Source organism: Macrobrachium nipponense, chromosome 3, assembly GCF_015104395.2.
Source record: "Macrobrachium nipponense isolate FS-2020 chromosome 3, ASM1510439v2, whole genome shotgun sequence".
NCBI lineage: Eukaryota > Metazoa > Arthropoda > Malacostraca > Decapoda > Palaemonidae > Macrobrachium > Macrobrachium nipponense.
This window is the reverse complement of record NC_087202.1, coordinates 66,436,973-66,454,117: the sequence shown is the minus strand read 5'-3', so window position 1 is coordinate 66,454,117 and position 17,145 is coordinate 66,436,973.

Genomic DNA, 17,145 nt, shown 5'->3' with positions numbered 1-17,145 from the left:
GGGATAAAAAATAGAGACAAACTAAATACAAAAAGGGGACTTCTATTATTAATGTTGCTGAACATCTCTAACGACCACGGAAAACGCTTCAAGTTCTTTAAAAAAAAAATGTAACACCGAGTACATTTTTCTTAAGCTCAAAAATAAGACGAAATAACTTAAACAAAACAGGTAGGAGAAAGGTTAGCTTAAACAGCGTACCAACCATTCCCAAGCGTTATTTATGGGTTCATAAAACGGGGAAATAATGTGAACAAATAAGCGATCACAGGCAGTTTTGCCATGAGAAACTGCGAACTTTAGGAAATGTGAAACTTGAAAGAAAAAGATAATGGTAAGAGCTCTCTTACGTCTAGGTCTTTAAAAGCCAACTCCTCGATGCGAAACAGACGCAACTCCTGAAAAAAATGGAAACGAAAAAGGAAAAATAGTTACATTCACCACAGACAATTCCGAATGCATCCATGTTCTTCCACACTTTTCGAACTATATTAATTTTCCTAGCCAGCATTAAGTAATCCAACGACATTTCCTATTCCTGAGAGAGAGAGAGAGAGAGAGAGAGAGAGAGAGAGAGAGAGAGAGAGAGAGAGAAAGGTGAGGGGGAAGGGGGGGCGGGGGGGGAAGGGGTCGACTCATGTTTCCTAAACTGCCTCAAGTTGTATGAGCCATATCGCTAATGTAGTAGCCTGATCTTACATAAGCTCGCACTAATGTGACAGTAATGGGAGCAGGAAGTAGTGTGATTGTGCCCAAGCTTTAAATCCCCTTCCCAAGCCACTTCCATTGCCTACATAATTAGGAAGAGGCGTCTAAATGAGGGTCGCTTAATTTCTATCACTAAGACGGGGCATATGGGAAGTGGCTCCATTTATTATCCCATAAATAATTAAGTATTCAATGATAAATTTCTCAATAACTCGCTTTCAAATTCGACTTGCAATTGCAAATTAATTCTGTGGCTCGAACAACTGTATTCCTGGTAATATATCAACTGTAATTTCATTATAACAGCACAGCTAAAATCCGGATTCATGTGCAGGTACAGAAATCGTTGCTAAGGCCCATTAACTTTTTTTATGGCTTAATTATACAAAAGCTCTGCCTGACAACAATTCTTCTCTTATAAACATAGATGGACTAAAATGACTAAAATTACACACGGACGGGCTGGGGTAAAGATACAGAAGGACAACGTTAATTAACGCACACCGAGGGAAAAAGAACCGTGTATCGTCTTTCTTCGTGGACCGATGAAGCTTAAAGACTGAAAGCATAACTCCTCCCGGAGTTTTTCTCTTCTTCATACCTTTTAATCTATACTAAAATAACACATACTATACAACAGCAACTTGAAATTAACATTAAATTGAATTACAAGATAGTACCATTTTATTTTTTATTAAATAAATTATCAGAGAAACTATTTTAAAAAACAGTAAATAATAGTATATTCACATTCTCATCTATCAAGAATATATGCTATGTTGTTTCCAAGATGTTAACTTGTGGGGGGGGGGGGGGTTGCATTTACCTCCTAATAACGCTATTAATTTTATATTCAATGCTCACCTTCCTGTCATCCTTCATTCTTACTTTATGAGTACTCAAAACACACGAATCCATAAAAAAATAAAAAATAAAATCATGTGCCCGATTTTTTTACCGATTTTTTTTTTTTTACCGACGTTCAGTTCTCATTCCCTTATGTACTATTGAAAAAGTTTATTTACGATCATGGCTAACTTTAACCTTGAAATAAAAAGTACTGAGGCTAGAGGGCTGCCATTTGATATGTTTGATGATTGGAGGGTGGATGATGAACATTCCAATTTGAAGCCCTCTAACCTCAACTGTTTTTAAGATCTGGGAACTGAAAAAGAAGCAGAAAGAGAGCGAAAAAAATGACATATTGAAACGATAATGCATAAGGTAAGGGAAAGACTGGCACATAAATTCGTCACTTGCTCCAACTCGTCTTTACTGTCCATTAATTAACTTGAGAGAGAGAGAGAGTTCTTTTAAATCAGAGGTGAGGGAGACGGATCTTCCTCCATTAACTTTGTATAATTTCATTGTTGAACCGAGCAAGTTTTTAAAGTAATCATGTTTTGCTCCCAGAGTTTATAGGTTCATATTCCCTTACAAATTTCTGCGGTTAAATTTTACATTCAAGAGGAAGCAAACATTCTACTTCAAGATTCCCTTTTTTAAGGTTTAAATTAACTATGTCATCATAACGGCTTTCTATTCTATGAGTATTTTCTTCGCAAGATAATAGCACCATGCCTTTTGAATTCTATCTTGCCAGTTACATTAATAATAAGAATGTTTCCTAATGCATAAATGAGAACATGACAAAGAGTGCTCAAAGAAAAAAAATTTGAAACGTGAGTACACAAAAAGAAATTTTATATTAACCTGCATATTTGCCTGCATTTCAGATACTAATTCACTTGGAAATAATAGCAAGATCACTGACAATGAAATCAAATGTGTTATCGACAAATCTGAACGCCCGTGACAGGAGATTAACGGCACTGAATTAATGAGAGAGAGAGAGAGAGAGAGAGAGAGAGAGAGAGAGAGAGAGAGAGAGAAAGCAAATATATAACCTGGTGACATTCTTCTTTTTCAAAAGGGGTAGGATTTGCTTATTGCGGCTATTCTAAAAAGGTGACAGTATGTATAACATAGATCTGAAACCATATGAGGCTATTCAGTGTGCGCGCGTTGATAACTGAGAGGTAAACAAAAAAAAAAATAGGGAAAATCCTATCCTGCACAGCTCCATGATTTTGAAAACGCGCCGTATGTTCCACCTCTTGAGGGATACGTCTTTCAAAAGTATCCCTCAGGAGAAATGGAACAAACATCCTGCCTATCAGAACTCTCGAGAGAGACTGAGAGTTTCCAGCCCTGTGATTGGCTTATCAACAGCCAATCAGGAGTTTCATAAGGGACTATCCAAGACATCAAATGCACGGCTGATGTGAATCTACTGTAGTCCAATGCCTTCGCAGAGTAAATGAATTTTCATCGTTAGAGAAATTTCCTTGGTTTCTGTGGTTTACCAATACAAGTAACCCAAATATCTTACAACCCAAGCTAAAGTTTTTCCCAGAAATATCATGGATTCGAACCAGGCCGCAGTTCGAATGCCCCTGGTGGCGAATCCCTTATCAATTGCAATTCCCTCCGGGGGTAATTCCCGAGGTATAGTTACTTGGATACTGAACGACAACTATGGTATAAGATTAGTGAATATGTATATGTCAAATTAACGTAATTTATTGATTGTTTATTTTCTTAAATCAGCCTTGTACCTTAGTTTTAAGTGTTCTCTTATATTCAGTTCAACAGCTGTATTTTTTTTACGTTAACGTAACGTTCAGTGGTTTTCTTCTGGAGAGTTATCTCACGCCTTTTGAAGGATTCCTCCGACGGACCTCCCCTTGAAAGTGGTTTTGCGTAAATGTGCTGAGCCATCTACGGTGTACGTAAATCTTTGGAGTTTGATCACGGCTGTGATTTCGCAGGTGATTGTCACTTGCGACTCCTGTTTCCCGCCTGAGGATTTGGCGGAAGACGTGGTCGTTGCTGTCCCACCACGTAGGAGGCGTTACGCCAACCACTGTCCTGTGGCACGTAGGGAGGCAATCGCCAGGTAAGAGGAGATTATCCTGTGTTGTCCCTCGGGATCGAACTCGACCCCTGTATCTGCCTGGACAATTTGTGAGCTCCCTTGTTTAGCTGTTGGAAGGTTGAAGTGACCTCCGTGAACTCCTGTGCACTTCGTTGTACGTGTGGATTTGCGTATTTAAGTATTAATCATATTTGTATGTATGTACGTATATATGTATGTATATATATATATATATATATATATATATATTATTATTATATATATATATATATATATAATATATATATATATAGATATATATATATATATATATTATATATATATTATATATTATGTATTGTTATTGAGTTGTCAGTATTGGGTATTTATTGCCCTTCAAAATGTCTTATTTAAATTAGTTTTTAAGTTTAGAACTGCTACGGTTAGGTAGGAGATTTAAGGTTTTCCTATCTTTATATCCTCTGGTCTTCCTTCTTTCTTATAGTTGTAGGCAAGTGGTTTCATTATTGGGCCCTTGTTATTATTTGAGCCTTTGGCACATTGACTTTTTTTACTTTGTAAGGTTAGCTTTAAGTATTAGGAGTCCTTGTGAGCCCGTTATTTGCTCCTTGTATTTTGTGTATTTACTGTTAAGTTTTCTCACAAGGCTGATTTAGTGTTAAGTGTATTTTTTAATTAAATAGTTAATTTTATTCTGGTGTTTGTGTCCACATTCCTCATACCCTGTGTACTTTCTTACCGCCTACGATCCCTGTGATTATTGAAGTATAAGGAACCTGTATTACGGCCAAAGGGGTCGTAACAGTTAGGCGACCGTGACAGGATCGTATGCAGGTGTGCACAGAGTTTGGGTTTGTGGAGCAACTCTGGGAGAGGTTACAATATTTAATTTGGTTTTGTTGCTTGCCTTACTCCCCCCCTCCCACTGTAGGTAATTCATTATGGAATACTTTGTTTTTGACCCAGCCAAATTTTTGGGGTCGGCTGACTTATAAAATATCTTGCCATATTAAGTAAGGAGCATTTAGAAGTTGTGTTCGTTGGTTGAAAATTTCCCTTAGACCCACGGATACTAAGGCTCAGTTGTTGTCGTCTGTCAAGGGGATGGTGGCTCGTGGTATAGCCGAGGGTGAAGGTTTGGCTAGGGATTTGATCAGTATGCACGGTAGTGGAAGTTCTGATGATGAGAATTCTGTTGGAGAAGTTAGCGTTAATCCTGGGCTATCTCTATTTGAGGACCACCCTCGTACTGGTGTTATTTACACTGGTCCAGCTAACTTAACAGTAAAAACTAAAGTTTCTAATAACCCCTTTGTAGAGGTAGAGCCAGAGCCAGTACAGTCTTTGGTAAATCCTGAAGATGAGAACCTTAGGCTAAGGCCCCACCGAATCCGGCGCGGCGCGGCGCGTCGCGTCGCGTGCGTCTAACACGGCTACGCGTTTTGTGCGTTTCGATCAACTGTCATAGTTCAAACACAAGTGGCCCCACACGGCGCATGAGCGTGCGTGGCGTCAGGTGCGTTACCGGACTAGACGCACAAGGAACAAAACATTTTGTTTTTAGCCGCACGTGGACGTGCGTCTTCCGCATGAAGGAAGAAATTGTGGTAGACCTACAACAACCTGCATTTGAACCACCTGCCCAACTTTGAGTTATAATCAAATGTGATGATTTGTGGTTATGATAAAGGATTAAAGTATTTTTTTTATTATATTCTAATGGATACCTTTATGTAAATATCTTTGTTTCAGAAGTTCCTGTATCAAAGTGTTCAGTTCACACACAATTCTACGTATCTTAATTTTTGTATTAAATAAAATAAAGTGCAACTTTAATTTCGAAATCAGTAATCCTTCCCTCAGAGTTACTACAAGTTTCTTATGTTGATACGGATCTTCTGTAATTGTTATCAAATTTTGATATTCGAGATATAATGCCCTCGTGAATTAAGTCAAAGGTTTTCCGCGGCATCCGACAATATTTAAAAAAAACTTGTCTGGACGTTATCGTAACTTATGAAAGAGTTTTGCATATTCACTCTTTCCTCATCTAAAGTTATGTCATAAGTCCAGATTTTCCTACTGTTCAACGCATCTAATTTTGTTGACAGCACCGAGTAAGAGGAAAACCTCGCGCTCTCCCTTCATAACGGCAAGTACTGCTGAAGTTTGAATTGTCCGTCTTATAACCGTCACTCGTTTGTCTGGTTGGGCCACACTCGCAGAAGACTGAGACGCTTGTAGACGGATAGCCGTGTTGGACGCACGTGACGCGAGGCGACGGATCCGGTGGGGCCTTAGCCTTAGTATAATTTGTAAACGAATAGAATTATTGAAGGTACAATTCGAAGAATTAACTTAAACTTGGCTAGGTTACGAGCTAACCCTGACTTTAACAGTACTCCCACCGGTCCTTCGTCAGATAGGTTTAACATGAGTGCAGCATTAAAGTTGGTGCCCGTGTTTGATGAAGGTAATGTGTCGGAGTTCTTTAAGGCTTTTGAGCTAGGTTGTCTTGGCCCACTGAGATGTGGACTGTATTAATCCAATGCAGGTTGGTAGGTAAGGCCATTCGCCAATATAATGCTTTGGAAGAGAGTGTGGCCAGAGATTATAGTAAAGTTAAGGCGTTGATTCTCAAGGCATATGACTTGGTCCCTGAGGCTTATCGCCTGAAATTCCGAAATTCTATGAAGCCCGATACTATTTCTTATGTGGAGTATGCCCGTCTTAAGGAGGAGCAGTTTGAAGACTGGGTAAAGAGCCGCCAGGTGGTCTCCTTCTCCTCCTTGAGGGAGCTGATACTACTTGAGGAGTTTAAGAAAACTTGTAGTGCAGAACTTAGAATTCACCTTTAGGAGGTAAAAGCATATAGCTTAAGTAAAGCTGCTCAGATAGCTGATGAGTTTGTGTTAACACACCGTGTAGGTAGTAGTAGTTTTAGCCCATCAGCCATTAAATCCCAGTCTCCCAGGCCGAACAATAATAATTGGAGATCCAATAACCCCTTTAAAACAAAGGTTGAACCTAGCTAGGGAAATAACCCGAGTGGAAGGAACACACGGGTGTTTTCCCAGAGTAATCAAAGTTCTAGTAATGTTGGTAGAGCTAGGGGAACTTGTTTTTGGTGCCATGAGCAGGGTCACTTTCAAGCTAGGTGTCCTGCCCGGAGTAGGTATCTCCAGCGGAACAGAAGGGGAGGTAACAACAATGTCCCCGTATCTTTAATTGCTAATGCCCCTACTACTCCTAATGCCGAAGTTGAGTGTTCCCCAGGAACTGAAGGAAGGGTTATGTTTAGTGGTAGTGGAGGTGAAATAAATCAATCACCTACTAGCTCTCCTTTGTGACTTTAGGACAAATATATTTAGCCTGGCAGTTTGGTTATTGATAGTAAAGTTGTCATAGTGAACTTCTTAAGGGACATTGGGTCTGCTCGATCCTTGGTGTTGTCAAGGGTTTTGAAGGATGTTGGTGAGAATTCTGGAAATTATGTGGTCCTGGGTGGGTTCCCTGATACAGTGGTTTCTGCGCCTTTGGTGGAGGTAGAGGCATTCTTCCCAGGGTATCACAAGGTGACAGAATTGGCAGTGATAGAAAAGCTCCCCATCCCTGGTATTGATGGCATTTTGGGAAATGATATGTTGGATGCCCAAGGTTATGAATTATTCCCAATAGTGTCCGTAACTGCAAATCCTGTGGCAATTACCACTTGAGCTTCTGCAAAGGCTGCTGCCACCTTACAGGATGAAGATAACTTAAACTTAAGTAGTTTAGAGGTAGAGGTAGAGAGACCCGGGTCTGTAGGTAGCAGTAGTAGTAGTTTTATGAATAAAATATTCAATCCTGATTGTGACTGTATAAGCTTAATTGAAGCTCAGAAGGCTGAATTCAATTATGAATTAGGAGGTACGGATGGTTTAACAAAACCAAGGTTCTGTGTGATTAGAGGTTTGTTGTATAGAGTTAGTCGTCCTGTGGATCACGGCTTGAACCAAACCTCTCGGGAAGACAGATTGTGGTACCTTCAAAATATCAGAATGATGACCTTAGTTTAGCTCATGAGGATTCCTTTTCCAGCCATTTTGGAGTTTGTAAAACACATAGCAGATTGGCAAAATATTTTTGGTGGCCAGGATCGAAATCCTCAGTGAAAAAATTTGTAGGAAGTTGTGAAACATGTCAAGTAATGGGTAAACCTAATAAACCTATTCCTAAAGCCCCTTTGCAACCAATTCCTGCAATTGGGGATCCTTTTGCAGAGTTGGTTGTTGATGTGGTTGGTCCTTTGCCCCGAACTAAATCTGGATTTACTTATCTTCTGACTATAATGGACAGAGCGTCTAAGTTTCCTGAAGCTTTTCCTATGAGGAAAATTACGTCAAAGGTAGTGTTTGAGAAACTAATAGAATTTTTTTCCAGGTATGGGTTGCCTCGTAAAATTCAAACCGATTGTGGCACGAATTTCACGAGCAAGGTATTTAATGGTAAATGTGCTGAACTGGCCATTCAGCACATTACCAGTGTACCTTACCACCCAGAGAGTCAGGGCGTAGTGGAAAGGTTCCACCAAACCCTTAAGTATATTCTAAAAAAGTACTGTTATGAGCAAGGTGAGGATTGGGATAAAGGTCTTCCCTTTGCTCTCTTTGCTATTCGTAACTATCCAAATTCTTCCACAGTTGTAGCTCCATTTGAGTTGATTTTTGGAAAAAAAGTACATGGTCCTCTAGAAATTTTCCAGGAGTTGCTAGAGGTTAGTCATAAGAAAGAATTGAATGTGGGTGAGTTCGTTGAGGACCTGAGGAGGAGATTATCAGCTGCTTGGAAATTTGCCCAGGATAATTTAGTGTTGTCTCAGGCCTCAATGAAGGAAAATTATGATAAGAAAAGTAAGGCATGTTTGTTTGAGCCTGGTGAGCTTGTTTTGGTTTTGAGTACAGACTCGGACAATTTTCTAGAACCTAGGTATAAGGAGCCTTGGAAGGTACTCCGGAAATTGTCTGATGTCAATTATGAAGTGGAAGCTCCTAGGACCAAACGTAAGTGTCGGATATTCCATAGTAATAGATTGAAATCTTACACAGTTGGTAGACTTGACCCTCTAGCTATAGTATATGAGCCAGTGTCTCTAGTGTTAGAACCCATGTTAGAAGAACCAGCCGACTTGTTTTGCCAGGTATCTTCAGATGCTCTTACAGGTAATATGCAAAATTTGGAAACTTTAGTAAAGGGTTTGGAGCATCTGGAGGGTATCCAGAAGGATGACATGATGAAATTAATATCTTATTTTTCAGACTTATTTCAGGCCTCTCCAGGTAGAACGACCTTACTCCAACATGATTTTGATGTGGGCAGTGCTTCCCCAGTCAGACAAAGTCCTTATCGATTAAATCCAGAAAAACGTGATATTGTCGAGGAGATAAAGTAGATGTTGGAGCATGATTTAATTAGACCTTCGGTAAGTCCTTGGAGCTCACCTATTGTATTTGTTAAGAAACCTGACGTGACAGGATTGTACGCGGGTGTGCACAGAGTTTGGGCCTGTATAAGGTTTTAGACGTACACTCTTTTGTTAGCAGCCTTCTGAGAATAATCTTAAGCCTTTTGAAGGATTACTTCGATGGACCCTCCCTCAGAATGTCTATTTGAATTAGTTTTAAGTTTAGTACCAACACAGTTAGGTAGGAGGTTTAAGGTTTTCCTGTCTTTATTTTCTCTAGTCTTCCTTCATTCTTATAGTTATAGGTTAGTGGTTTTTCATTATTGGTCCCGTATTATTATTATTTGAGCCTTTGGCATATTATGTCCTTTCCTTGCTTTGTTAGGGTTAGCTTTTAAGTATTAGGTATCCTTGTGAGCCTGTTATTGATTATTGCTATTGCGCATATTTATTAAGCTTAATCACAAGGCTGATTTAGTGTTAAGTGTACTTTATAATTAAATGTTGTTAATTTTGTTCTGGTGTTTGTGTCCACATTCCTCTTACCCCGTGTACTTTCTTACCGCCTATGATCCCTGTGATTATTAAAGCATAAAGAACCTGCATTACGGCCAAAGGGGCCGTAACAATTTGGCACATTACCTTCATCAAACACGGGCACCAACTTTAATGCCGCACTCATGTTAAACCTATCTGACGAAGGACCGGTGGGAGTACTGTTAAAGTCAGGGTTAGCTTATAACCTAGCCAAGTCTAAGTTAATTCTAGCTATTTCCAACTCATGGCGCCTCGCCCTCTCATTCTCTTCGAATTGTACCTTCAATAACTCTATTCGTTTACAAATTATACTAAGTTTCTCATCTTCAGGATTTACCACAGACTACTGGCTCTGGCTCTACCTCTACAAAGGGGTTATTAGAAACTTTAGTTTTTACTGTTAAATTAGCTGGACCAGTGTAAATAACACCAGTACAAGGGTGGTCCTCAAATAGAGATAGACCAGGATTAACGCTAACTTCACCAACAGAATTCTCATCATCAGAACTTCCACTACTGTGCATACTGATCAAATCCCTAGCCAAACCTTCACCCTCGGCTATACCACGAGCCACCATCGCCTTGACACACGACAACAACTGGGCCTTAGTATCCGTGGGTCCAAGTGAAAATTTCAACTAACAAGCACAACTTAAATGTTCCTTACTTAATATGGCAAGATATTTTATACAGTCAGCCGACCCCAAAAATTTGGCTGGGTCAAAAACAAAGTATTCCATAATGAATTACCTACAGGAGGGGGTGGGGGGGGGGGGGAAGTAAGGCAAGCAACAAAACCAAATTAAATATTGTAACCTCTCCCAGAGTTGCTCCACAAACCCAAACTCTGTGCACACCTGCGTACGATCCTGTCACAGTCGCCAAATTGTTACAACCCCTTTGGCCGTAATACAGGTTCCTTATACTTCAATAATTACAGGGTTCGTAGGCGGTAAGAAAGTACACAGGGTATGAGGAATGTGGACACAAACACCAAAATAAAATTAACTATTTAATTATGAAATACACTTAGCACAAAATCTGCCTTGTGAGAAAACTTAACAGTAAATACACAAAATACAAGGAGCAAATAACAGGCTCACAAGGACTCCTAATACTTAAAGCTAACCTAACAAAGAAAGAAAGGACAATGTGCCAAAGGCTCAAATAATAACACAGGCCCAATAATGAAACCACTAGCCTACAACTATAAGAAAGAAGGAAGACCAGAGGATATAAAGATAGGAAAACCTTAAATCTCCTACCTAACCGTGGCAGTTCTAAACTTAAAAACTAATTCAAATAAGACATTCTGAGGGGCAATAAATACCCAATACCGACAATTCAATATAACACACACACACACACACACACACACACACATATATATATATATATATATATATATATATATATATATATATATATATATATATATATGTGTGTGTGTGTGTGTGTGTGTGTGTGTGTGTGTATAAATATGATTAATACTTAAATACGCCAATCCACACGTACAACGAAGTGCACAGGAGTTCACGGAGGTCACTTCAACCTTCCAACAGCTAAACAAGGGAGTTCACAAATTGTCCAGGCAGATACAGGGGTCGAGTTTGATCCCGAGGGACAACATAGGATAATCTCCTCTTACCTGGCAATTGCCTCCCTACGTGCCTCCTCACGAGCCCTTAGCTCTCCTGGACAAGTAGCTGAAGACGGACGGGACAGTGGTTGGCGTAACGCCTCCTACGTGGTGGGACAGCGACGACCACGTCTTCCGCCAAATCCTCAGGCGGGAAACAGGAGTCGCAAGTGACAATCACCTGCGAAATCACAGCCGTGATCAAACTCCAAAGATGTACGTACACCGTAGATGGCTCAGCACATTTACGCAAAACCACTTTCAAGGGGAGGTCCGTCGGAGGAATCCTTCAAAAGGCGTAAGATAACTCTCCAGAAGGCTGCTAACAAAAGAGCGTACGTCCAGAAGCTTAGTCAGGCCCGAACTATTTTTGGCCGTCCTCCACTCACCGAACTACAGTTCCATTCCAACTCGAAAACAAAATCAAAACAATCGTTAACACGTTCACAACAAGAGGAGGAATCGCTAAGCAAAAAAAGAACACTTAAAACTAAGGTACAAGGCTGATTTAAGAAAATAAACAATCAATAAATTACGTTAATTTGACATATACATATTCACTAATCTTATACCATAGTTGTCGTTCAGTATCCAAGTAACTATACCTCGGGAATTACCCCCGGAGGGAATTGCAATTGATAAGGGATTCGCCACCAGGGGCATTCGAACTGCGGCCTGGTTCGAATCCATGATATTTCTGGGAAAAACTTTAGCTTGGGTTGTAAGATATTTGGGTTACTTGTATTGGTAAACCACAGAAACCAAGGAAATTTCTCTAACGATGAAAATTCATTTACTCTGCGAAGGCATTGGACTACAGTAGATTCACATCAGCCGTGCATTTGATGTCTTGGATAGTCCCTTACGAAACTCCTGATTGGCTGTTGATAAGCCAATCACAGGGCTGGAAACTCTCAGTCTCTCTCGAGAGAGTTCTGATAGGCAGGATGTATGTTCCATCTCTCCTGAGGGATACTTTTGAAAGACGTATCCCTCAAGAGGTGGAACATACGGTCCTGCCTATATGAACTCTCTTGAGAAACTGAGTTTCCAGCCCCGTGATTGGCTTATCAACAGCCAATCAGGAGCGTCGTAAGAGACTGGCCTAGACATCAGATGCACGGTTGACGTGAATCTTCTACAGTAGTGTCTAATAAATGCAGTTGAATTTGCAGGAGAGTTTGAAACAGCTCATAGCTACACTGGTAAGTTATGAATATTTTGCACCTTTAGCACAAAGTCTTCAGTATTAATAGAAAACTGTTAAATCAGGATGTGTTTGTTCATGATGTCGCATTATCGTGTTTTTGCAAATTGTCTCTGGTTACATCGTCTAAGAAAATCCTGGGGATGTATTGATGGTGTATCGTAATATAGAATACTTCTTTTTGTCCTTTCTGGAGTTTTTCTTGTCGGCAGAAATGCAGTTGAGGCCCCATCAAGAAGGATCAAAATTGGATTCATTTCGGAAATTGGAGAGGCAGGGAGGAGATGGACAAATATTCGTTCTTGCTTTTGAGGAAAAATGTGATCAGCATTGCATCTGGGTCCATAATTCAAATTGGGTACTTGAGTTCGAGTATTGGCGTGAAGTGATTGGCTTCCAGTCATTTGCCTGAAGTATGTTTGTATTTTCGTCTATATTTTACATTAGATTAACGACTTTAACGGAGCACATAGTACTGTACACGAGTTTCCTTAAAAAAAAAAAAAAAAAAAAAAAAAAAAGGAATAGGATTCTTATAGCCTTTTATATGGACATTCGTATACGAGATGTCGATCTCGTTTAAGAAATGGCTTGTTCTTAGGAAAAATTAACATTTTATTTTTTTCAGATCGCTTTTGTTTTGGGATTAATAGAGGCACTTGAAAACAGTTTATATTGCCGAGCATCCTTTATTAGCATTGTTATATAATGACAGTCCTCGGATACAACTGCTGAATGTTACTGATATACTTGAATTTCAATTGTAAAGTAAGCCTTCATCTTACTATCAAATTACGAAAATTCTATTTCCCAAATAAAGTCATTGCCCTTCACTGTTAAAAAAAAAAAATCTTCCTAGAAAAGCTATTTGTTTATTTTGGGTGTTAAGTTACTGGGTGTTGAAGAAACTGGATTTCAAAATACCGGACTCCTGAAAAAAAAATCAGGCTTCTGAATACCAGCCAACTGTTTTTTCACATCGAAACCACCCATGTTCTCCGAGTTACAACCGGTGGTCGTCCGATCCGACTTGTGGATGGCTTCTGTACTGGGACCTGCAGAAGTGTTAAAAATCTTTATACCCCCTCCCTCAGACCGGGGGGCGGGAGGGGCGGCGACACAGGTGCGTTTTCAAAATCATGGAGCTGTGCAGGACAGGATTTTCCTCTTTTTTTTTTTTAACACTCAGTTATCAACGCGCGCACACTGAATAGTCCTCATATGGCTTCAGATTTATGTTATACATACTGTCACCTACCCCTTTTGAAAAAGTAGAATGTCACCTTGTTATATATTTGCTCTCTCTCTCTCTCTCTCTCTCTCTCTCTCTCTCTCTCTCTCTCTCTCTCTCGAATCCAGTGCCGCTAATCTCCTGTCACGGGCGTTCAGATTTGTCGAGTAACACGTTTGATTTCATTGTCAGTGATCTTGCTATTATTTCCAAGTGAATTAGTATCTGAAATGCAGGCAAATATGCAGGTTAATATAAAATTTCTTTTTGTGTACTCACGTTTCAAATTTTTTTTCTTTGAGCACTCTTTGTCATGTTCTCATTTATGCATTAGGAAACATTCTTATTATTATTGTAACTGGCAAGATAGAATTCAAAAGGCATGGTGCTATTATCTTGCGAAGAAAATACTCATAGAATAGAAAGCCGTTATGATGACATAGTTAATTTAAACCTTAAAAAAGGGAATCTTGAAGTAGAATGTTTGCTTCCTCTTGAATGTAAAATTTAACCGCAGAAATTTGTAAGGGAATATGAACCTATAAACCCTGGGAGCAAAACATGATTACTTTAAAAACTTGCTCGGTTCAACAATGAAATTATACAAAGTTAATGGAGGAAGATCCGTCTCCCTCACCTCTGAATTTAAAAGAACTCTCTCTCTCTCTCAAGTTAATTAATGGACAGTAAAGACGAGTTGGAGCAAGTGACGAATTTATGTGCCAGTCTTTCCCTTACCTTATGCATTATCGTTTCAATATGTCATTTTTTTCGCTCTCTTTCTGCTTCTTTTTCAGTTCCCAGATCTTAAAAACAGTTGAGGTTAGAGGGCTTCAAATTGGAATGTTCATCATCCACCCTCCAATCATCAAACATATCAAATGGCAGCCCTCTAGCCTCAGTACTTTTTATTTCAAGGTTAAAGTTAGCCATGATCGTAAATAAACTTTTTCAATAGTACATAAGGGAATGAGAACTGAACGTCGGTAAAAAAAAAAATCGGGCAAATGATTGTTTTTTTTTTTATGGATTTTTTTTTTTTATGGATTCGTGTGTTTTGAGTACTAATAAAGTAAGAATGAAGGATGACAGGAATGTGAGCAGTGAATATAAAATGAATAGCGGTATAAGGAGATAAATGCAATCCCACCCCCCCACAAGTTAACATCTTGGAAACAACATAGCATATATTCTTGATAGATGAGAATGTGAATATACTATTATTTACTGTTTTTTTTAAATAGTTTCTCTGATAATGTATTTAATAAAAAATAAAATGGTACTATAGCAGTTTAAAGTTTTCATTCTTATGTCCTCAATGGATTCACTGAGTTATGTATTTTTTTCAGGTTTTGATTCTACTTGACTTCTGCGTCTGTCTGTCTAAGTCAAATCTTGTAATTCAATTTAATGTTAATTTCAAGTTGCTGTTGTATAGTATGTGTTATTTTAGTATAGATTAAAAGGTAAGAAGAGAAAACCTCCGGGAGGAGTTATGCTCTCAGTCTTTAAGCTTCATCGGTCCACAAAGAAAGACGATACACAGTTCTGTTTCCCTCGGTGTGCGTTAATTAACGTTGTCCTTGTGTATCTTTACCCCAGCCCGTCCGTGTGTAATTTTAGTCATTTTAGTCCATCTATGTCTACAAAAGAAGAATTGTTATCAGGCAGAGCTTTTGTATATTTAAGTCATAAAAAACGTTAATGGGCCTTAGCAACGATTTCTGTACCTGCACATGATTCAGGATTTTAGCTGTGCTGTTATAATGAAATTATAGTTGCTATAGTACCAGGAATACAGTTGTCCGAGCCACAGCATTAATTTGCATCTTAATTGCAAGTCGAATTTGAAAGAGTTATTGAGAAATTTATCATTGAATATTTAATTATTTATGAGATAATAAATGGAGCCACTTCTCATATGCCCCGTCTTAGTGATAGAAATTAAGCGACCCTCATTTAGACGCCTCTTCCTAATTATGTAGGCAATGGAAGTGGCTTGGGAAGGGGATTTAAAGCTTGGGCACAATCACACTACTTCCTGCTCCCATTACTGTCACATTAGTGCGAGCTTATGTAAGATCAGGCTACTACATTAGCGATATGGCTCATACAACTTGAGGCAGTTTAGGAAACATGAGTCGACCCGTCCCCCCCTCCCCCCTTTCTCTCTCTCTCTCTCTCTCTCTCTCTCTCTCTCGCAGGAATAGGAAATGTCGTTGGATTACTTAATGCTGGCTAGGAAAATTAATATAGTTCGAAAAGTGTGGAAGAACATGGATGCATTCGGAATTGTCTGTGTTGTATGTAACTATTTTTCCTTTTTCGTTTCCATTTTTTTCAGGAGTGACTTCTGTTTCCCATCGAGGAGTTGGCTTTTAAAGACCTAGACGTAAGAGAGCTCTTACCATTATCTTTTTCTTTCAAGGTTCACATTTCCAAAAGTTCGCAGTTTCTCATGGCAAAATTGCCTGTGATCGCTTATTTGTTCACATTATTTCCCCGTTTTATGAACCCATAAATAAGGCTTGGGAATGGTTGGTTCGCTGTGGTCGTTAGAGATGTTCAGCAGCATTAATAATAGAAGTACCCTTTTTGTATTTAGTTTGTCTATTTTTTATCCCCATTTAGAATTTGTATATTACTTATCTGGAAATGATTTCGACTGATTTTGCACCACGCCGATCTTTATTGATGACAATGGGCAATAGATTTGGTATATTGTTTTGATGTATGAGAAGGTAGTCATTGGTTTTGAATTTTATAAATACGTTGAAGAGGGCGTGTTTAGTATTTATTTCGGAAGACTTCGAGAAGTACGTGCTACTCTCTCGTTGAGACTGAAATTCGCGTAGAACGTTTTGCAAGTCGCGCTGTTTTATTTTTTTATTTCTTTTTGTGGGGTGGGGGCGCTGTCAAGGAATTCAGCCTCTTCTTAAATTTCTTTCCCCATATGCGCACGTATCTATTTTTTTTCCTAAGTTTTTTTCGGAAACTAATAAATGCCCATATGAAATGGAGGCAGCAATAAAAATATAATTATGAAATGTGAAATTTAGCAGTGCTCAAAAATCGTTATAAACATATGACAAATTTGTATTGGAAACACGCCAGTTGAGACTACAACTACCATCCATGTTATATGTTCTATTAAAATCAAATTTAAGGGGACGGAAAATTGAACAGTTAGCCTCATGTTCAAGTAATCACCACTAAACAGTTGTTTTACATTATTTTGGAAGTCTTATGTGGTCTTTAATTACAACTTGTTGGGCACAAGAACTCTCGAAGAGGATACTGAAGTTTGCAAAAAAAAAAAAAAAAAAAAAAAGGGACAATAACACCCGCACATTCAGTCATTCAGTTCTGAGAATTAAACTATTGATCGACACGGAATCCAGATTATTCTGACAATAATAAGAATGACATATGCAGAGGTGGA